The sequence below is a fragment of the Macaca thibetana genome, chromosome 18, assembly GCF_024542745.1.
Source record: "Macaca thibetana thibetana isolate TM-01 chromosome 18, ASM2454274v1, whole genome shotgun sequence".
Taxonomy (NCBI): Eukaryota; Metazoa; Chordata; class Mammalia; order Primates; family Cercopithecidae; genus Macaca; species Macaca thibetana.
In genome coordinates, this window is record NC_065595.1 from 30,895,444 (window position 1) to 30,919,473 (window position 24,030).

General features: G+C 43.7%; 1 long non-coding RNA gene across 2 annotated transcripts in view; it reads right to left on the reverse strand.

The window, feature by feature from the left end:
• Window positions 1–376: 376 nt before the first annotated feature.
• Window positions 377–24,030, reverse strand: part of LOC126941330 (uncharacterized) — an 87,775-nt gene continuing 64,121 nt past the window's right edge. Inside the window, exons 3-7 of one of the 2 annotated variants that reach the window (XR_007721250.1) lie at window positions 17,211–17,304; window positions 7,680–7,814; window positions 5,406–5,475; window positions 3,975–4,087; window positions 377–753 (exon numbers count right to left, since the gene is read on the reverse strand). This is a non-coding gene — a long non-coding RNA (uncharacterized LOC126941330). The remainder of the gene's footprint in view (window positions 754–3,974; window positions 4,088–5,405; window positions 5,476–7,679; window positions 7,815–17,210; window positions 17,305–24,030) is intronic. The other variant, XR_007721249.1, reaches the window with a different exon arrangement.

Here is a 24,030-nt window from a genome sequence, read left to right on the forward strand (position 1 = left end):
CAAAACAAGTGTATCAGAAAAACAAACACTATTTCTCCTCTCACGTGGTCAACACTCAACACTTCACCCCAAAATGTATGGGGATATCTCTCCATCAGCAACCAATGCCCTGGCAAACACCAAGTAACTGTGCTATAATTTAACTTAATTCTGACACTGTCTGCATGGAGATACCATCAGATCCCACCTGTTAGGACTCAGTCCCACAAGACTGTCCCCCAGTGGGATTGGCAGTTCAGATGCCAATCACGAGTAGTAGGTTGTCACCTATCCTTCTAACCAATCGGCTACAAATCAGGGGTCCCACTACCCCTTCCTTGCATTAATTTACTAGGATGGCTCACAGAACTCGAGGAAATGCTTACGTTTACCAGTTTATTAAAAGGGATATTACAAAGGATACAGACGAACAGCCAGATGGGGCAAGGAATGTGGGAAGGGTGTGGAGCTTCTCTGCCCTCTGTGGGCTTGCCGCCCTCCAGACACATCCATGTGTTTAGCAACCAGGACGCTCTCCAGACCGCGTCCTTCCGGATTTCTATGGAGACTTCTTTAATAGGCATAAATGATCAAATAATTGGCCATTTGTGATTAACTCAACTTCCATTCTCCTCTCCCCTCCTGCATTAGTCCATTTTCACACTGCTATAAAAAAACTGCCCGAATAAAGAAAAGAGGTTTAATTGACTCACCTCATGGCTGGTGAGGTCTCAGGTAACTTACAATCATGGTGGAAGGGGAAGCAGGCACCTTCTTCACAAGGCAGCGAGAGAGAAGAGAATAAGTGTGGGTAGGAGGAAATGTCAGACACTTACAAAACCATCAGACCTCGTGAGAACTCGCTATCACGAGAACAGCACAAGGGACACTGCCCCCATGATCCAATCACCTCCTGCCGAGTCCCATCTGCAACATGGAAATTAGGGGGATTACACTTTGAGATGAGATTTGGCTGGGGACAAAATTATGGGGATTACAATTCGAGATGAGATGTGGTTTGGGTGAGTCAAGCCACAGCACCTCCTCACAGGTGGAGGAGGTAGGGCTGAAAATTTCAACCCTTTACTCACCAGCTAACCAGCTCCCATCTGGCAGCTAGCTGGGGGCTTGCTGAAAGTCACGTATAACATAAACTCAGGTGTGCTGGAAAGGGGCGTTTAGGAATTTTTAAAAGACACCCCTTTCACCTGTATCACTCTGGAGCTATTTCAGGAACCAGGGACAAAGACCAAATGTAATAACAATAGACGCTCCTCTCACCTTTACCACTTAGGAACTGACAAGCATTTTAGGAACTTCGGCCAGGAGTGAAAAACCAAAATATATATTTCTTCTTATATCACAATATCACATCCTGTCTCCAAATACAGTCACATTCTGTGGTAATGGAGGTTAGGACTTCAACATACAGAATTGGAGAGGACACAGTTGAGTCCATAACCGGGCAAAATCCTCCTCAAACTTCAAGGCCTTCCCCACCCTGCCTGCACGTTCCGGCCTATCTCATCTTTCCAACCGGCCATGTCCTGGGACAAAACAAATGACCCCCGTCCTGGTCAGCCACAGGTTGACTCCTATCCTCCTTGCAGAATCAATCACAGCACCTCTAAGGAGCTGTCGTGGGCCGGTCTTCCCTACTGCACTGTGAGCCACTGCGTCTTAGAAGCCACTCCTCTTCAGCTCGTGGTGTTCTTTCTGTGTATTAGGGGTCTTCCCACTTTGGGTCTCCGATCTTCCATCCAAATGGGAAAAGCAAGGCTTACACTTGTCAAGGCCCTCGGTGTTTGCCTGCTGCAGCAGATGCCGGGCATGAGCGCCAGAACGGCGTTTGCTCTCAGCATGGTTACTGGACCTTCGCCCGAAGGTGGACCATGCAAGTGTGAGTGTCTGCAGAGATACAGAATCACACACAGCTGTACTGAGACTGATGAAAAGGGAATGTGCTATGGGTCAGGGAGCACCCATGAGATGGGCCTTACTCCAGGAGAGGAGGTGCAATCATTTTTAGAATAGGCTAGAACGTTCCCATCAGATCTGTGCTGACATGAAATCAGCCTCTCCACTGTGTCACTTTCACAGGTGAGGCAGGTTCAAGTTCACCTCCTGCACAGCTGACCTTTCCTTAAGGACCATGGACTTCTGGTGACAATGTCTTTTCCGTGGACCCTGGGAAACAGAGTGGCACTAGTATGCTGGTTTATGGAGAAACTGCCCAAGAAGTGGGTGGCAATGGAACTGAGCCCAACCTGCCTTGTGGCACTGCCTCTGCCCTTGGCCCAGCCCGCTACAGCTGGCCACCCTGTGATCCTGCCTTCCCTACACACGGCAGCTGGGGCATCTGGTAGAACCTGAAGCATATGCTGCAGACACCAGACCCCTACCTTCTGGAAACCTCATATCCGAGTCACTTGAGCTGGGTGTGTGGTGCAGTCCACATAAGCAGCTGGCAAAATGGGAGGATCAGGGCCGGGCGCGGTGGCTCAAGCCTGTAATCCCAGCACTTTGGGAGGCCCAGACGGGCGGATCACGAGGTCGGGAGATCGAGACCATCCTGGCTAACATGGTGAAACCCCGTCTCTACTAAAAAATACAAAAAACTAGCCAGGCGAGGTGGCGGGCGCCTGTAGTCCCAGCTACTCGGGAGGCTGATGCAGGAGAATGGCGTAAACCCGGGAGGCGGAGCTTGCAGTGAGCTGAGATCCGGCCACTGCACTCCAGCCTGGGCGGCAGAGCGAGACTCCGTCTCTCAAAAAAAAAAAAAAAAAAAAAAAGGGAGGATCAGGCAGTGAAGACCGTGGAAGAAGTCCCTTCCTCTGTCCTGGGCTAACTGCACTCCCGGATGTGGACCGCTCCTGTTAGTCCTGCCCACTCTTCCTTCTCTTGGAGGAAGACTTTCCTTCATTCAGGTACCTACACCCCATTCCCAGCCACCCATGTGGTTCCAGTCGGGACCACCCATCACAGTTTCCCATCCGCCTGACCATGAGAGTGAGCACTTGACCCAAGATGGGCCAATCAAGGTTCTTCCCTGAAGGTGTTCACGTTAACATTAATACTCGGCTCCCTAATAATGATGATAATGTTGATGATAATGCTAAAAGCAGCTATAACACTTAGCAATTATGAACAGTGAGCACCCACTAAGTGTCAGCACTGTTGCGTCATATTTTTTAATTTCTGTAGCAGTCATGAAGCAGACTCTGCGATTACCTCATTTTACAGATAAGGAATCTAAGGTCGGAAAGGTAAAGGAATTTGCCCGAGTAAGTGGCAGAGCCACAATTCAAACCCAGGCAGTCTATCTCCAGAAACATCACTCTCAGCACCTCATACACTGCCTCTTTCCCAGGGGAACTGCCAACCGAGGCCTGCGGAGGCTGGCGGCCATCTCCCTGCTGTGTGGGAAGGCCGCGTTAAAGCCAGTCCGCAGAGAAACAGATATGAGCGATGGAAATCAGAACTTGGCAATATTTGAGTCCTTAGTTCTGCTTCCTTTTTCTCCTTTCACATCTCTTGGTTACATAAGGCAATAAATAATCTTTTTTTTTTTTTTTTTTTTTTTGAGACGGAGTCTCGCCCTGTCACCCAGGTTGGAGTGCAATGGTGTGATCTCGGCTCACTGCAACCTCCACCTCCCAGGCTCAAGCAATTCTCCTACCTCAGCCTCCCAAGTAGCTGGGATTATAGGCGCACACCACCACGTGTGGCTAATTTTTTGTATCTTTAGTAGAGATGGTGTTTCACCATGATCTCTTTTTAAAATTATTATTATTACTACTATTATTCAAGACAGGGTATCTCTCTGTCGCCCAGGCTAGAGTACAATGGCATGAACATGGCTCACTGCAGTCTCGAACTCCTGGGCTTAAGTGATTCTCCCACCTCAGCATCCCGAGTAGCTAGGACCACAGGTGTGCACCACCACACCTGGCTAATTAAAAAAAAAATTTTTTTTATAAAGACAGGGGTCTCACCATATTGCCCAGGCTGGTCTTGAACTCCTGGGCTCAAGCAATTCTTCTGCCTTGGCCTCCCAAGGTGCTCGGAGGTGTGAGCCACCGTGCCCAGTCAGTGAATGATCTTTTTCCTAAAATGGTTCAGATAGAGGCTCTGTTACTTGCATCCTGCCTTGTGATCCCATCTCCTACCTGCCCAACTTTCCATCACTGTTGTGGTTTTCCTTCTCTTTATCTTCCACCTCTCCCCACCCTGACCCCTTTCACAGGTCCACTAAATTGCTAAAGTCTCACTCTGTCTAATAGAAACACCCCTTTCTCCTGCAAAGTCTGCACAGCTGCGCCTTCCCCTCTCCTGTCATACCACTCCGGGGAGAGCTGCCTCACTTGTGTCATCATCTGCTCCTTCCCTTGCCCTTCGCCACCCGGCTCTGATGCTTATCTCCCTTGAACGCCAATCTCTGAAGACCCAACCCAATGGTCTTTTCTCAGCCTTCATCCTCTTTGATCTCTTTCCCTCCTTTGTATTCCCTAAACGTACAGGCCTCCCAAGGTTTTGGACTTGGCCCTGCGCATATTGGTCATGAGTTGTCCTTCTTTCGCAATCCCGTCTGTCTCCTTGTTTAGATGTCTCTACTGTGGCCCTCAGGTCTGTCCCTTGGTCCCTGACCCCTCTCCAGCCCTGAATTCACAGTGGCCCTGAACGCAGCCTCACCTGCATGCTTCATCAGCACCTCAAACTCAAACTGCCCAGACAACATCCGGATAGTATCAGGAAAAAGATGACATTGTTAGACCCTACACCAGAATACATTCCAAATGGATGAGAGATCTGTATTTGAATAGTGTAAAAGAAAAATTGGAAACACAATTACATTTTAAAGAGTTTATTTGAGGAAAAAGCAATTCATGAATTGGGGTATGCCAGACCAAAAAAATGTTCAGTGTTCTAATGACATAGCATCAGAGGCAAATATTTTTAGGGTGAATACGGAAGCAAGATAAAGAAATTATTTGATTGGTGGCAGTTACAAAATTATCTTATTTGATTCATCCCATTTGAAAGTCCCTAGTTATATAAATAGAAACTTTCTGTCTGCTAATAATTGACTGAGGTTAACTTTTGTTTCTAACATAAGCATTTACCAGAAATGGCTAAAGTTAAGTTTTGCTAACGTTTGCAAATTAAGCAAGGTTAAGATGACTTATGAGGCCTGACTGCTTTTGTCTACTCAGAGATTCTTCAGGCCTGGTCTCTTTTCATTTTAATTTACTTTAACAATAGTGGACTCATATAGGAATTAGAATAAAGACTGAATCGGCAAGACTGAAAACACATACCACTTATTAGGAAAAATCTCTAACAGTAAACCTTCAGACAAATTCTGGTTAAACCATTTAACTAAAATAAATTTTTTTTCACATTCAGGACAAAAATAATTCACTTACAAGAAGAAAAATCAGGTGCGTTTCAGATGTCTTTCCAGCAGCAATCAGTGCCAGAGCAAAGGAGAAATGTCTAGAAGGAAAAGAGAATATGACCCAAGTGAATTCTACCCAGCCAAGTTGGAGCTTAGGTATAAAGGCAAGAGCTCACATTTGCAGACATGAAAGGACTCAGAAAAATACAACATCTGTTAGCCCTTGTGAAAAATCTACTTGATGGTGAAATCTTGTTAACTAAAGGTTGCATCAAAATAGAGTCCTGCCATTCTGAAGCCGTAGAAGTGGGATTGGTGGGGAGCATGGAATCCAGGTGGATACACGAATGCTATTAACACCCAGGAGAGGTATGGTTTCAGATGCAGAATGAAATGTTGCAAACTCTGAAAAGTTGAAATAATTTAAGCATCGAAACCAGAAGGAGGAAGAGGGCAGGAAAGAGGTGCATCAAAATGTTAATCTCTTCTCTTTCCCAGCATGGATCAATCAATCTCATCTCTATGGAAACTCACTTTTTTTTTTTTTTTTTTTTAAGACATATCACTCTGTCGCGCAGGCTGGAGTACAGTGGTGTGATCTCAGCTCACCACAACCTCCACTTCCTGGGTTCAAGCAATTCTCCTGCCCCAGCCTCCCAAGTAGCTGGAATTACAGGTATGTGCCACAACACCCAGCTAATTCCTTTTGTGTTTTCAGTAGAGATGGGGTTTTGCCATGTTGGCCAGGCTGGTCTCAAACTCCTGACCTCAGGTGATCTGCCCACCTTGGCCTCCAAAAGTGCTGGGATTACAGCCGTGAGCCACTGTGCCTGGCCAAAAACTCACATTTAAAAAAACCCACGATACAAAAAATAACAGATGCTAGTGAAGTTGTGGAGAAAAGGGAATGCTTATACACTCCTAGTGGGAACGTAAATTAGTTTAGCCATTGTGGAAAGTGGTGTGGCAATTCCTCAAAGAACTTAAAACAGAATTACCATTCAACCCGGCAACCCCATTATTGGATATACACCCAAATAAATATAAATCATTCTACCATAAAGACATATGCATGTGAATGTTCTTCACAGCACTACTCACAATAGCAAAGATATGGAATCAACCTAAATGCCCAGTAGTAGACTGGGTGAAGAAAATGTGGTACACTTACACCATGGAATAATACTATGCAGCTATAAAAAAGAATGAAATCATGCCCTTTGCAGCAACATGAATGGAGCTGGAAGACATCATCCTAAGCAAATTAACATAGGAACAGAAAACCAAATGCCACATTTCTCACCTGTAACTGGAAGCTAAACACTGAGTACATATGACACAAAGAAAGGAATGACAGACACCAGGGCCTACTTGAGGGTGAAGGGTGGGAGGAGCGTAAGCAATGAGAAACTACCTATCTGGTACCATGCTTATTACCTCGGTAACGAAATAATCTGTATGCCAGACCCCTAAGACACACAATTTACCTATATAACAAACCTGCACATGTACCCCTCAACCTAAAATAAAAGTTAATAAATAAATTTTTAAAAACCCACAGTGAGTCCAACTTCATACATTCCCTCAAATTTAGTACCACCTTCTAGGAATTTATTTCCTTTGTAGGAAAGAACAATGATCTGAATTACAGTTTGACCGAAGCTTTTGTTCCTGTTAAATTCTTTTAAAATTAAGTGTAGTACTTATTTTCAAAAATACATCACATATAGTCAATATCATCATGATACAATTGTTTTCATCTGTTTCAGTGTCTCCTCTATCTATCTCTCTCTGCCTCCATTTCTGTCTTTCTCTAGATCCTTCTTTCTTTCTATGCATAGAGAGATGTCAGGAAAGATGTCAGTCAAATGTTATGACCAATTATTTTTAGGTTGTATAATTTTGGTAATTCGGTCCTTTCTTCTTCACACTTTTCTGTATTTCTTAATTTTTTTATAATTAGTATGTGTAGTTTATATTAAAATAATCACACAAAGAAAATAAAGCGATGGACAGAGAGATACCAAACAGATATGCTTAGAAGGAAAGCAGGAGTAGACAGATCTACTAACATCAGGCAAAGTAGAATTTAAAGTCAAAAGCGTTCATTGGAGTTATGGGAGACATTATGGTATGGTAAAACGTACATATTGGAAAAAATATAACAGCTATAAATTTTGATATTCCAAATAGCATATACATAAAACAAAAACTACTACAATATAAGAAGAACTTAAAGTATATGCATGCACACACATACCCCCACACATATACCATAGTAAAATACTTTAAATATGCCTACTTTTGAATTTTATTTATTTATTTATTTTTTTGAGACAGGGTCTTGCTCTGTCACGCAGGCTGGACTGCAGTGGCTCAATCACAGTTCACTGCAGCCTCGCCCTCCTGGGCTCAATTACTCCTGAATTTGGGAGATCTAGTAAAACAAAAATAAATGACATAGAGAATCTCAATATTACAATTAACAAGCTTGATTTAGTACATACGTAGAATTCAGTGTCTTACCATTGAAAAATAAACACCATTTTATTTTGTCCTCAGAATTTTTGTAAATACTGATCTCATATTTGGCTCCAAAGAAAATCTATAAAATATAAAATGTGGAGATACACAAGCTAAATGTCCTGAGCCTCAGCCTATACAATTAAAATTCATCACAAAAGCATACCTTAAAAAGTCTTAACTACTTAGAATTAAGAAACCCTCTCCTAAATAACTTCTACATGAGAGGAATTCAAAATTAAAATGGTCTAGAAAAGAATAAAAAAGAGATATACATGAATGCATAAAGAATTGAAAGAAAAGAGGGAAGGAGAGAGAGAGAGAGATAAATAACCTAAATATTTTTTAGTGGTTTGAAAAAGCCATCAGTTGATGCCAATTAATGGAACCCCACCATGAGTCAGCAGGTTTAGGCTCTGGTCTCACTTCTGCCATCATCTTGGCAAGTCATTCTTCCTCTGGACCTCAGACTCCTAGCTCCAAAATGACAGACTCAACAAGATGATCTAGGGTTTCTCCTGCTCTATTTCATTCCAACAGCATCTTTTACATATTTCAATTAGTTACCCATATTTACATAGCAGAAGATTTGACATAAAAAATTCCTTCTCTGTTTTCTTTCAAAAACCAGAGTTTGAGGTGGCACTCCTGGGTCTGCCTGGATCAAGGCTACCCCTTTAGGTCACCAGAGTTCCTACCACCAACTTCAGTGTGGTCTACCTGGACTGTGGGGTTTTCAGCCCCTAAGCAGAAGAAAGGACCATAGAGTATCACTTGTTACTCTCTCCAGAGAAAACTCAAGGCTCACTTATTTTTGCTTTTTAGGTTTTCCTTTATAGTGAATATGGAGTCCAAGAGAACAAACCTCAAACTGATTCTCTGAATTCTCGTTTTTGTTCTTCATAAAAATTTCCATCCAGGCAGTTTAAATAAACCCAGTTGTTTCCAAGAAAACAGAACGGAAAGCTGAGGAAACTCCACCCCCAACCCACAGCTCCCAGGGCTCAAGCACTTGCTCTGTGCCCCAGACCACTGCCCATCTGGATCCTGGTTTTGTTAGGGGGGCGGGCGTGGAAGGGCACCATCTGGTAGAGAACTTACTGTGGTTTGGCTGAGTTGTATATGTGAAGCTTTCATTCTCAAATAAATTTCAAAAGATTCTTGCTCAATATAAGGATATGGGATATAGAGATAAATGTTCCAGAGACAGAAAAAAAAAATTAAAAATTCACATAGGCAACAATCCTTCTTCTTCTTAGGGCAGTCTAGTTCAGGAAGCTTCTCCTGCTCTTGAAGGTTTTTATTTGATATTAAAATAAATGAGGCCAGGTGCAGTGGCTCATGCCTGTAATCTCAGCATTTTGGGAAGTCGAGGTGGGAGGATTGCTTGAGGCCAGGAGTTTGAGACCAGCCTCGGCAATATAGAGAGATGCCATCTCTACAAAAAAAATTTAAAAACAAAATTAGTGGCCGGGCACAGTGGCTCACTCTTATAATCCTAGCACTTTGGGAGACCGAGGTGGGTGGATCACTTGAGGTCAGGAGTTCAAGACCAGCCTGGCCAACATGGTGAAACCCCATCTCTACTAAAAATACAAAAATTAGCCAGGTGTGGTGGTGCACACCTGTAGTCCCAGCTACTTGGGAGGCTAAGGCAGGAGAATCACTTGAACCCAGGAGACAGAGGCTGCAGTGAGCCAAAACTGCACCACTGCACTCCAGCCTGGGCAACAGGCTAGGCAATATTTTTAAAGATGTCTTTAAAATATCTAAAATGAATGTTTTTTCTCTTCTCCTCTCAACAGACCCAAGTTTTCTTTGCTTCTTGTGAATGGCCTCACTACCCAATCTTCTTTCCCATGGTGAACGTGCCCAGAGAATGCAGGTCAGCCAGACACCAGAAGGGGAAGGGGAAAGACTGTGGGCTATTGTCACTGAACTAGGGATGGATGGGAACAGGCTAGTCTCTCAAACTTGGGAGGTGAGAACAAGATATCCCCAAATCCCACAAGCCAGAAAGAGCTACTGAGACCATCCTCACGAACCCTTCTCTTGGTATGTTTTGGAGATTTAACCATACATTGTGTGCAACTTTAGATGCATATGTTATGAGCTTTAGATAACTGGAATCGTATTGTTTAGGAAGTTTTCTGTTCAGCAATATGTGGTGGATACATCTCAATCGGAAGAAATAAAAGATCTGCATCAGTGGGGTCGGTGGCGCTAACTCATGCCTGTAATCCCAGCACTTTGGGAGGCCAAGGCGGGAGGATCACCTGAGGTCAAGAGTTCGAGACCAGCCTGGCCAACATGGTGAAACCCTGTCTCTACTAAAAATACAAAACTTAGCCTGGTGCAGTGGTGCGCACCTATAGTCCCGGGTACTCAGGAGTCTGAGGCAGGAGAATTGCTTGAACCTGGGAAGCAGAGGTTGCAGTGAGCCAAGATCATGCCATTGCACTCCAGCCTGGGCAACAGAATGACACTCTGTCTCAAAAAACAAAAAGCAAACAAAAAAACACACCAAGGGTTGGCGCCCAAGATGGCTGAATAGGAACAGCTCCAGCCTCCAGCTCCCAGCCTGAGCGACACAGAAAATGGGCAATTTCTGCATTTTCAAGTGAGGTATCGGGTTCATCTCACTGGGGCGTGTCGGACAGTTGGTGCTGGTCCACAGGTGCAGCCCGATCAGCGAGAGCTGAAGCAGGGCGAGGCATCGCCTCACCTGAGAAGCACAAGGGGGAAGGGAATTCCTTTTCCTAGCCAAAGGAAATTGATACACACAAGACCTGGAAAATCAGGTAACTCCCACCCTAATACTGTGCTTTACCAAGGGTCTTAGCAAACGGAACACGAGGAGATTATATCCCACACCTGGCCCAGAGGGTCCCACGCCCACGGAGCCTCCCTCATTGCTAGCACAGCAGTCTGAGATCTAACTGCAAGGCGACAGCGAGGCTGGCGGGGGGCGGGGGGGCGCCCGCCATTGCTGAGGCTTAAGTAGGTAAACAAAGCCAGGAAGCTCGAATTGGGTGGAGCCCACCACAGCTCAAGGAGGCCGGCCTGCCTCTGTAGACTCCTCTTCTGGGGACAGGGCATAGCTAAACAAAAAGCAGCAGAAACCTCAGCAGAGGTAAATGCCCCTGTCTGACAGCTTTGAAGAGAGCGTGGATCTCCCAGCATGGAGGTTGAGATCTGAGAACGGACAGATTGCCTGCTCAAGTGGGTCCCTAACCCCTGAGTAGCCTAACTAGGAGACATCCCCCACTAGGTGCAGAACGACACCTCACACCTCACACAGCGGGGTACACCCCTGAGACGAAGCTTCCAGAGCAAGAATCAGACAGCAACACTTTCTGTTCAGCAATATTCTATCTTCTGCAGCCTCCGCTGCTGATACCCAGGCAAACAGGATCTGGAGTGGACCTCAAGCAAACTCCAACAGACCTGCAGCTGAGGGTCCTGACTGTTAGAAGGAAAACTAACAAACAGAAAGGACACCCACACTAAAACCCCATCAGTACGTCACCATCATCAAAGACCAAAGGCAGATAAAACCACAAATATGGGGGAAAAGCAGTGCAGAAAAGCTGGAAATTCAAAAAATCAGAGTGCATCTCCCCCTCCAAAGGAACGCAGCTCATTGCCAGCAATGGAACAAAGCTGGATGGAGAATGACTTTGACGAGCTGAGAGAAGAAGGCTTCAGTCGATCAAACTTCTCAGAGCTAAAGGAGGAACTATGTAACCAGCGCAAAGAAACTAAAAACCTTGAAGAAAGAATGGATGAATGGACAACTAGAATAATCAATGCAGAGAAGACCTTAAAAGAACTGATAGAGATGAAAACCATAACACGAGAACTACGTGACAAATGCACAAGCTTCAGTAAACAACTCGATCAACTGGAAGAAAGAGTATCAGCGATTGAAGATCAAATGAATGAAATGAAGTGAGAAGAGAAGTGTAGAGAAAAAAGAGTAAAAAGAAATGAACAAAGCCTCCAAGAAATTTGGGATTTTGTGAAAAGACCAAATCTATGTCTGATTGGTGTGCCTGAAAGTGATGGGGAAAATGGAACCATGTTGGAAAATACTCTGCAGGATATCATCCAGAAGAACTTCCCCAACCTAGTAAGGCAGGCCAACATTCAAATTCAGGAAATACAGAGAACGCCACAAAGATACTCCGCAAGAAGAGCAACTCCAAGACACATAATTGTCAGATTCACCAAAGTTGAAATGAAGGAAAAAATGTTAAGGGCAGCCAGAGAGAAAAGTTGGGATACTCACAAAGGGAAGCCCATCAGACTACAGCCAATCTCTCAGCAGAAACTCTACAAGCCAGAAGAGAGTGGGGACCAATATTAAACATTCTTAAAGAAAAGAATCTTCAACCAAGAATTTCATATCCAGCCAAACTAAGTTTCATAAGTGAAGGAGAAATAAAATCCTTTACAGACAAGCAAATGCTGAGAGATTTTGTCACCACCAGGCCTGCCCTACAAGAGATCCTGAAGGAAGCACTCAACATGGAAAGGAACAACAGGTACCAGCCATTGCAAAAACATGCCAAAATGTAAAGTCCATCGATGCTAGGAAGAAACTGCATCAACTAGCAAGCAAAATAACCAGCTAATATCATAATGACAGGATCAAGTTCACACATAATAATATTAACCTTAAATATAAATGGACTAAATGGTCCAATTAAAAGACACAGACTGGCAAACTGGATAAAGAGTCAAGACTCATCAGTGTGCTGTATTCAGGAGACCCATCTGACATGCCGAGACACACATAGGCTCAAAATAAAGGGATGGAGGAAGATCTACCAAGCAAATGGAAAACAAAGAAAAAGCAGGGTTTGCAATCCTAGTCTCTGATAAAACAGACTTTAAAACATCAAAGATCAAAAGAGACAAAGAAGGCCATTACATAATGTTAAAGGAATCAATTCACCAGGAAGAGCTAACTATCCTAAATATATATGCACCCAATACAGGAGCACCCAGATTCATATAGCAAGTCCTCAGAGACTTACAAAGAGACTTAGACTCCCATACAATAATAATGGGAGACTTGAACACCCCACTGTCAACATTAGACAGATCAACGAGACAGAAAGTTAACAAGGATATCCAGGAATTGAACTCAACTCTGCACCAAGTGGACCTAATAGACACCTACAGAACTCTCCACCCCAAATCAACAGAATATACATTCTTCTCAGCACCACATCACACTTATTCCAAAATTGACCACATAGTTGGAAGTAAAGCACTCCTCAGCAAATGTAAAAGAACAGAAATTATAACAAACTGTCTCTCAGACCACAGTGCAATCAAACTAGAACTCAGGACTAAGAAACTCAATCAAAACCGCTCAACTACATGGAAACTGAACAACCTGCTCCTGAATGACTACTGGGTACATAACGAAATGAAGGCAGAAATAAAGATGTTCTTTGAAACCAATGAGAACAAAGATACAACATACCAGAATCTCTGGGACACATTTAAAGCAGTGTGTAGAGGGAAAATTTATAGCACTAAATGGCCACAAGAGAAAGCAGGAAAGATCTAAAATGGACACCCTAACATCACAATTAAAAGAACTAGAGAAGCAAGAGCAAACACATTCAAAAGTTAGCAGAAGGCAAGAAATAACTAAGATCAGAGCAGAACTGAAGGAGATAGAGACACAAAAAACCCTCCAAAAAATCAATGAATCCAGGAGTTGGTTTTTTGAAAAGATCAACAAAATTGATAGACCACTAGCAAGACTAATAAAGAAGAAAAGAGAGAAGAATGAAATAGACACAATAAAAAATGATAAAGGGGGATATCACCACCGACCCCACAGAAATACAAACTACCATCAGAGAATACTATAAACACCTCTACACAAATAAACTAGAAAACCTAGAAGAAATGGATAATTTCCTGGACACTTACACTCTTCCAAGACTAAACCAGGAAGAAGTTGAATCCCTGAATAGACCGATAGCAGGCTCTGAAATTGAGGCAATAATTAATAGCCTACCAACCAAAAAAAGTCCAGGACCAGATGAATTCACAGCCGAATTCTACCAGAGGTACAAGGAGGAGTTGGTATCATTCCTTCTGAAACTATTCCAATCAATGGAAAAAGAGGGAATCCTCCCTAACTCATTTTACGAGGCCAACATCATCCTGATACCAAAGCCTGACAGAGACACAACAAAAAAAGAGAATTTTAGACCAATATCCCTAATGAACATCAATGCAAAATCCTCAATAAAATACTGGCAAACCAAATCCAGCAGCACATCAAAAAGCTTATCCGCCAGGCTGGTTCAACATACGCAAATCAATAAACATAATCCAGCATATAAACAGAACCAAAGACAAAAACCACATGATTATCTCAATAGATGCAGAAAAGGCCTTTGACAAAATTCAACAGCCCTTCATGCTAAAAACTCTCAATAAATTCAGTATTGACAGAACGTATCTCAAAATAATAAGAGCTATTTATGACAAACCCACAGCCAATATCATACTGAATGGGCAAAAACTGAATGGGCATTCCCTTTGAAAACTGGCACAAGACAGGGATGCCCTCTCTCACCACTCCTATTCAACATTGTGTTGGAAGTTCTGGCTAGGGCAATCAAGCAAGAGAAAGAAATAAAGGGTATTCAATTAGGAAAAGAAGAAGTCAAATTGTCCCTGTTTGCAGATGACATGATTGTACATTTAGAAAACCCCATCGTCTCAGCCCAAAATCTCCTTAAGCTGATAAGCAACTTCAGCAAAGTCTCAGGATACAAAATCAATCTGCAAAAATTACAAGCATTCTTATACACCAGTAACAGACAAACAGAGAGCCAAATCATGAATGAACTTCCATTCACAATAGCTTCAAAGAGAATAAAATACCTAGGAATCCAACTTACAAGGGATGTAAAGGACCTCTTCAAGGAGAGCTACAAACCACTGCTCAGTGAAATAAAAGAGGACACAAACAAATGGAAGAACATACCATGCTCATGGATAGGAAGAATCAATATTGTGAAAATGACCATACTGCCCAAGGTAATTTGTTGATTCAATGCTATCCCCATTAAGCTACCAATGACTTTCTTCACAGAATTGGAAAAAACTGCTTTAAAGTTCATATGGAACCAAAAAAGACCCCACATTGCCAAGACAATCCTAAGCCAAAAGAACAAAGCTGGAGGCATCACGCTACCTGACTTCAAACTATACTACAAGGCTACAGTAACCAAAACAGCATGGTACTGGTACCAAAACAGAGATATAGACCAGTGGAACAGAACAGAGCCCTCAGAAATAATACCACACATCTACAGCCATCTGATCTTTGACAAACCTGACAAAAACAAGAAATGGGGAAAGGATTTCCTATTTAATAAATGGTGCTGGGAAAATTGGCTAGCCATAAGTAGAAAGCTGAAACTGGATCCTTTCCTTACTCCTTATACGAAAATTAATTCAAGATGGATTAGAGACTTAAATGTTAGACCTAAAACCATAAAAACCCTAGAAGAAAACCTAGGTAATACCATTTAGGACATAGGCATGGGCAAGGACTTCATGTCTAAAACACCAAAAGCAATGGCAACAAAAGCCAAAATTGACAAATGGGATCTAATTAAACTAAAGAGCTTCTGCACAGCAAAAGAAACTACCATCAGAGTGAACAGGCAACCTACAGAATGGGAGAAACTTTTTGCAATCTACTCATCAGATAAAGGGCTAATATCCAGAACCTATAAAGAACTCAATCAAATTTACAAGAAAAAAACAAACAACCCCATCAAAAAGTGGGCAAAGGATATGAACAGACACTTCTCAAAAGAAGACATTCCACAGCCAACAGACACATGAAAAAATGCCCATCATCACTTGCCATCAGAGAAATGCAAATCAAAACCACAATGAGATACCATCTCATGCCAGTTAGAATGGCAATCATTAAAAAATCAGGAAACAACAGGTGCTGGAGAGGATATGGAGAAATAGGAACACTTTTACACTGTTGTTGGGACTGTAAACTAGTTCAACCATTGTGGAAAACAGTATGGCGATTCCTCAAGGATCTAGAACAAGAAATACCATTTGACCCAGCCATCCCATTACTGGGTATATACCCAAAGGATTATAAGTCATGCTGCTATAAAGACACATGCACACATATGTTTATTGCAGCATATTCACAATAGCAAAGACTTGGAATCAACCCAAGCGTCCATCAGTGACAGACTGGATTAAGAAAATGTGGCACATATACACCATGGAATACTATGCAGCCGTAAAAAAGGATGAGTTCATGTCCTTTGTAGGGACATGGATGCAGCTGGAAACCATCATTCTCAGCAAACTATCGCAAGAACAGAAAACCAAATACCGCATGTTCTCACTCATAGGTGGGAATTGAACAATGAGATCACTTGGACACAGGAAGGGGAACATCACACACCGGGTCCTATTGTGGGGAGGGGATGGTGGGGAGAGATAGCATTAGGAGATATACCTAATGTAAATGACGAGTTAATGGGTGCAGCACACCAACATGGCACATGTATACATATGTAAGAAACCTGCACGTTGTGCACATGTACCCTAGAACTTAAAGTATAATAAAAAACAAACAAACAAACAAAAAAACACCAAGATCTTCATCAGTGGTAGTACTGAACACAGGTGCAGTTTCAACCACGGCTTCCTAATGTGTTGTATCCATTTACAGTCCTAACAGTAGAATGTGAAATCGCTCATATTTTCTAGACCTTTCCTACACTTGGTTTTATCACTGTGTTTATTCTTTGCCAATCTAAAACTGTTCCAATACAATGTAAAATTTAAATTTAAATAAAATGTGCATTTTGCTGATTAATGTAAGTTGGAATGTCGTTATCTTTTCATAGTTCTTGGGCAATTATATTTCTTTTCTCAGATTTACACAGTCCTGTCCTCCCAATTTTTCAATGTGCTCATTTAATTCTTACTGAAAAGTAAGTGCACATTTTATAACAGGAGTATTATAACCCTTTGTCTTTTTTTTTTCTTTTTGTAGAATTTTACAAAATCTTTGTGGCTGGTCTTTCCACTCTGATTTTAGTGATAGTCTTGATTTGTTTGTTTTTTTTAAAAAAAACACTACGCTGCAGTTTTAAATCTCTATATAGACAAATCTTCCATCTGTGACTTGACAGAAAAGAAGACAGATGTGTGTGAACAGATGGAGGGGAGCCAGGGTGGATTGGGCAGAGGATCTCATGGCCCTGTGCAGAGTGGAGCTCACCTGTGAATTCTGACAGGTAATCCCAGCCACAGTCCAATAACTGCTGGCAACGGTGAACAAAGGAAAGCTTCTGTGCCTCAGGTGAAACAGGATTCTAGAAAAAGTTAATGAAAGGGATAACCAAGTAAGTAGCAAATACGCATATGCTAAATAGATGTCTGAAGCCACAGACTTTAATATTTGGAGCAAAAGACAAAATATTAAAAACTCAGGTAAATGGACTCTATTTTTTACTAAAAAAGTTTGAAAATATCCCTGTGAAAAGGACCCCACAAAGCCTCTTCGCTATTCTCACCCATCAATTCCTCTTCCAGAAATTTCACAGGAAGTCATATATTTTGAATCTCAAATGAGAACAGGAAAGAATGATAAATAACCAAAATACCAGGAAACCAGCTTCTGTAATCTGAGGGGCAAAATAGTCTCCAAGAATAATGTCCAAGCCCCCCAGGGAAGACAATTTCTCTCCAAGTAGCTGGAACATGGAACGAACCCTCTGTACAAGGCAACTTTGTATTTCTAAAGACTCTAAGGCCAGTAAGAGGTGACAAAACTCATGGCAAAGCAGCTTGTATTTGGAGCAGTTTCATTTATCGAGGGTTTTGGATGTGCAAGAGCTTGCTAGGTTAGGGCAGCTGTGTTTGAGGACAATGTGCTGGAAGGAAAGCAGATGAACTATAGGAGAAAGCCTGAACTTCATCAGCCCCAGACCCCATATAACAGCCAACCTACAAGCCACAGCATTGCATTGAGAGCCGGCACTTTCCCGGGTGTACTAGTTTTCTATTGCTGTGTAACAATGACGGCAAACTCAGTGTTTAAAACAACACACACATAGATTATCTCCTAGCTTCCGCGGATCAGAACTCTGAATACAGCTTAATTCTTCTGCTCAGGATCTCACAGGGCTGCAATTCAATTACCCTGTTGGTCGGTGCTGTGGTGGTTTCACCTGAAGCTGTGGTCCCTTCCAATCTCCTGTGTTTGTTGGTAGAATTCAGTTTCTTGTGGCTGTATGACTGACACCCTCAGCTCCTAAAGGTCACTCATAGTTCCTGGCTGTGTGGCCCTCTCCGTAGGCAGTTTACAGCAGAGCAATTTACTGCTTCAAGACCAGTGGGAGAATCTCTCTAGCACATGCTAGCAAGATGGAGCTACCTATATGTGTTATGTAGGTATATCTTGTTCTCTTTCCCACTCTGTATCCTGTGACATAATCATGGGGGTGGCATCCCATCTACTTTGCCACATTCTGATGGTTAGAAGCAAGTGACAGGTCTTTACGCGCCAAAGGAAAGGATTATCCAGGGCATGAACATGGGCCCCCCCCCATAGTGTCCATCCATCACATCAGGCTTGTGATCCCCTAACCCAGAGTTTCCCAAGGGGTGTACCTGAAACACTAATCCCATAACAATTTTTTTTTAATGGTATCTGAGTCGTACAAGTTTGGAATTGGTGCATGTTCTCTCCACCTCTTGGAGATTCAAAATACACATTAGCATATTAAAGGTACTGAGACTTTCTGGGAATCAATTATGACTGTGCTCAGCAGAAAAAAAAAAAAAAAAAAAAAAAAAACTTTGATGATAATGCCTTCAAATGTTGAGTTTTTAAAAAAAGACAAGAAGCTCCAAGAGAGAAAGTTGCTGGCCTGGATTCAATGGGTCAGTCATGTTCGGGCAGATGTCATTGTGATTTTCTTGGCTTTCCCTCATAGTCACCACGAGGGCTGCCTCTGTTCTAGCCATCATGTTTGTATTTATAGCACACGGGACGAGGAAGGAAAATGCCAAGTTGGTCCTCTCGGTTTCATTTATCATGAAAGTATAAGGCTTCTCAGAAACTTTCAACTTCTGCTTCTATCTCATGGTTAGAACAGGATCATGTGGCTGCAAGGAAGACTCATGTTCCTATCTGTGAGGAATACTATGGGAGTAAATATTTAACAATTCTTGCATTGATGGTAAGAAATGGCAAGGGAGATCGGGGTTGAGAGAGCCTTTAGGGGTAGCCAATTATCAGTGTCTGCTTCATGAAGTCTTAAATATGTTTAAATTTTCCATATGATGCTCTAATATGTAACCTCAGAGCCACACCTTCAACAACTTTGCTGTAGTCAGAATGTCTTGGAGTGACAGAACCAAGAAAACTAAACTCCTAACTCTTTGGCCTGGACATCTGACACTAAAGTCTTCTCTGGTTCCTCTCATTCTTGAGAATAGCTCTAGGCCCAACCATGGGGTGAAGGGTGAGCCTCTTGGATGCTTCAACTCATCAGATGTCAGCTGTGCACGGCCACAAGCTTAAAAGGATAGCCTTCTGCCCTCTCAACTTTGAAACCCCAAGACCCAGAAAACTGCTAGCCCAGCATCCCTCCCTTTCATGCCACAGCCAAGAAAGGCTCCTCGGCCAAGAACCACACCTTGTCACTGGGAAGGGCTCAAGAAAAGTCACTGGGCAGGAAAGAGACCCCAGAGTTCATCCATCTGGTTTCTAATAATAAGTTCTTTTCAAACTCTCCCTTTCCTTTATTTCCGTTTCCCAGTTTCTCTCTCACTTCTTCTTCTGACCCAAAATGGGTGTCAAGGAGTCTCTCTAGTCCCTTTCCTGGTTTTACATCTTCAACAAGATTGATTGACGTTCCTTTATCTCCTCTAGCTTTGCTTGGCATTTTGGCTGTTGACTGCAAAGTGGAGTCTGTGGAGTACTCTTGGCGTATTTCAAATGGTTACCGATTTTCAGGTATTATCAGTGTGATGGGGCAACATGGTCTTGTAGAAAGAGAACTGGATGGGATGTTCAGCTCCATTTTAACCAGTAGTGGGACTATCGGCAAGTCAACGAGAAAAACCTTTGCATTACAAAGGGGATGGGGGGAGTGGATCCTGGTTCTCCACCCCATGCAGGATTCCAACAGGAAGTTACCAGTCTAAGAGAGCATTTCCGGAGGCAGCAGACTGCACTTGGGAAAACTTGCCATTGTAAGAAAGGTCGGTGCTCTTAGGGTCAACATTTTGCAGCCTGAGCTCAAGGGCCCACCATCCTCATCCTCAGAAAGAAAAGGCTTCCAAAGGTCAGAGCGCTTGCCCATAATTACACTGATCAGAGCCCAGGTTTTTGGTTCTCTATTAATTTCTTTTTTGATCACCATTCTCCATCCATGGGAAGGGTTCATGTATTCATTCCTACACACTAACTCACTGACTTATTCAACATCTATTTATTTATTGAATGCCTGCTGAATAACTCTATAAGCTATAAGTTAGTCCTAAGGAACTGACAATTCAGAGAGGAGACATCTGTGCTGCCAATAACAACACAATCTAATAACAACTGTGATGTTGGGGTAGCAGGTAGCTTATGAGTCGTTTGTGTGGTTGAGCAGGGGTTGTCCACTTGGGCTAGGCCTTCCAGAAGGGCCTTGATAGCATCTCTGGGGACAAATGATGTCATTCTAAACAGAACCCTCAATGGGCAATAGTGCTGAGCACTGTTGACTGATGGCAGGGGAATGGACTATTCCGTTTGGCAGAGTGTCCCTGGGCTTGGCCCTGCAGAGCCTCCTATTTTCTCAATTTCACACTTTCTTGTCATTAGGTCCCCCTCCTCACCCTTCTCTCCACAGATTGTATGAAGGATTGTGGGAACATAAGAGGAGGAATACATGGGTCTCCCAGGAAGGAGCAGAAGGTTCCAGAAGTAGCACTCTGCGTAAAGTGTGAGAACAAGAAGTCACCCTGACGGTGACAAGAAGGAGGCCTGGTGGGGTGTGGTGGCTCATGCCTGTGATCCCAGCCCTTTGGGAGGCTGAGGTGGGTGGATCGCTTGAGCTCAGGTGTTTGAGACTAGCCTGAGCAATATGGTGAAACCCCATCTCTACAAAAACATACAAAAAATTAGCTGGGCATGGTGGTGTCTGCCTGTAGTCCCAGATACTTGGGAGGCTGAGGTGGGAGGAGGATCACCTGAGCCTGGGAGGTCGAGGCTGTGGTGAGCCATGATCATGCTACTGCACTCCAACATAGGTGACAGAGCAAGACCCTGTGAAAGAAAGAAAGAGAGAAAGAGAGAAAGAGAGAGAGAGAGAAAGAGAGAAAGAGAGAGAGAGAGAGAAAGAGAGAAAGAAAGAGAGAGAGAAAGAGAGAAAAAAGAAAGAAAGAAAAGAAAGAAAGAGAAAGAAAGGAAGGAAGGAAGGAAGGAAGGAAGGAAGGAAGGAAGGAAGGAAGGAAGGAAGGAAGGAAGGAAGGAAGGAAGGTCTTCCTAGGAGAGGGAGCAGCATTGCAGAGACATGGAGGAGGAGAGGGTTAATGTGTTCTGAGAATAGCAAACAGTTTAGTAATGCCCAGGCACCAGGGGCTGTAGGGCTGGGTGGGGCACGAATGCAGGAGGGAGGCTGAGCAGCTCATCCAGGATAATATCAAGGGTCTAATGAAGTCTCCCCATATCTGGTCCTATCTCAGTTTTCCGAGCCCAACAAAGTAGATGTAATCCTTTCTTATTCTCCATATAGAAATCATTAGGTGTATAAACACAAATACCAAAGCCCCAAAATATACACTTTAGAATACTCATCTCTTCTCCAAGCTAAAAAAAACCCAGGGTGGCCCATATGGCCGAATGGCCCTGAGCTCATCCCCCGAGGAACTGATCCAAGCTTCTCTACAGGAGCTACTGTGCACAGGCAAGAACTAGCCTGTGGGGAAGGAAGCCAAACAGCCAGTCAGCTAAGCAAGGTCAACAAAGACTGGGGTAAAGCAGTCATTGCTCAGTAGTGTCTCGCCTCCAGCCTCACGCTCATCATTCAGAAGCCTGTTCCAGTGTCCCCTCCCCTTCATAGCTCCCTTACCTCCCCAGACTGAATTCCTTCTTCCTAGGTATGTTTCTGGACCTTGCATGGACTTGCATAAGTACACATATCACTGTGTGTTATGGTTCACTTAATAACATGTTCTGAGTCTATAAATTCCTTGAAACCAGGAACTATGTCCTAATAATCTTTCTCTCACACAGTGTAACAGGGGGCTTGGTATACAGTAGAAATTCAATAAATATTTATTCAACTAGGCTGAACTTTAGGGTCTGGCAAGAGATGCATTGGATGACTATGATGATCAAAAGAACCATGGCTGAAGAATAGGAGTGGAAAATAATTACAGGGGGATGGCCAATTTGGCACCCCAGTGCCAAAGCTACAAAGAGAGAAAATCTGACTCAAATTCGTTATATGAAAAGAATTTCTCACGACTAGAAAGTCCCAGGAGAACTTCAGGTGAAGCTTGATCTGGGAGCTCAAACAATATTACCGGAATTCAGTCTGTGTCTCCTGCGTTTGCCCTCTGGGCTGTCTTTATTTTCTGTCTCTATGTGGGGCAAGAGTTGCATGGCAGGTCCAGGCCCTCACTGTCCAGGTTTGTGCACAGCTAGAAAGAACACGTGCCCTACTCTCAGTAATACAGGAAAAGTGGCATTGATCATCACCAGCTCTGCTGAAATACTTTCCACCCGGAACCAATCACAGCAGCCAGGGGAGGGGATATTCTGATTTTATAGCTGTAAGATAAAGATGATGGCCAGTCTGCAAGTACTGTGCTCATGGCAAATCATGTAACTCACTCTCTGGTACAAACGGGCCCGCTGCGAGTTTAAGCAGAGGACTGGTTCAAGAGTCATTATCAGGCACCCCAGCTTTGCCTGTGATTAGCATGTGAACAGGGCAAGTCACTTCACACAACTTCCCAGACTTCAATCTCCTTTTCTATGAAATGAAGTTGCTGCATTGCGGATCTCTGTGGGACCCTCTCCAGTGAACTCTCTTGGAAAGATTACCTGCCAAGCTCTACCCTTCCAGCAACGGCACCCTGGAGGCCTGTCTGCCCTAGTTCCTACCCTTGCCCTAGCAGCTCCTCTGGCCATTCCCACCTCCAGCTGCAGGTGTCTAACCACAGATGTCACCTGAGCCTGGAGCCTGGGCATCTGGGTTTGGGTTTCTGTCCTGGATTCCAGGAGTCACTGCCCACCCCAAAGGCCTCGGGCCCTGAGGAGTGCAGAACTTCCAGATGAAGGAGGCTTTATTTACACAGCACCTACACTGAACCACTGGAAAAGTGTCTGAGATGTTTTTGACTCAGGAGCAGGCTGAGGGAGTGCAGTAAGTTTGAGAATGTCAGATTTGATCCAGGAAGACACCAGACCATGGGAGGCAGCAACACGCAACAAGCTCTACTGGGTGGCACTTGGACAGTCTCCGAGGAGAGGGGGTGTCCCTCCCGGCAAGGGACCTTCCACAGCTGGCAGGCAAGACCACCACCCAGAAGGGGAGCAGGGCTAGGGCTGGGGAGCTCCTGGGGAAGAAGGGGGAATTATCTGGGTGATGTCCCTCCACAAGGTGGGGAGTCCCTGGGTCCGAGAGCTCTAAAGGGCAGCAGCGATGTGGGGTCCTTCACAGCCACGGGGTTTGTCTTATCCATGGTCAGCAGATGTTGGGATATGCAAAATAGGTGGGCTCTAAATGGCCAGAAATACAGATGCCCCCCAACTTACGATGGGGCTGCCTCCTGCCAAGCCCGTCATAAGCTGGAAATGTCTAACCCCATCGAAGGTCAGAGAGCACACCGAATACCCCATCGAAGGTCGGAGAGCGCACGGAATGCCCCATGGAAGGTCGGAGAGCACACCGAATGCGCAGTGCTTTTGCACCATTGTAGAGCTGAAACATTTTTAATGGAACCATTGTAAGTCAGGGACCCTTTGTATGTTTATTTGGATGATATTCCAAGCAATTGGATGTGTAAGAATTCGAGTTTAGCACTGGCCGGCT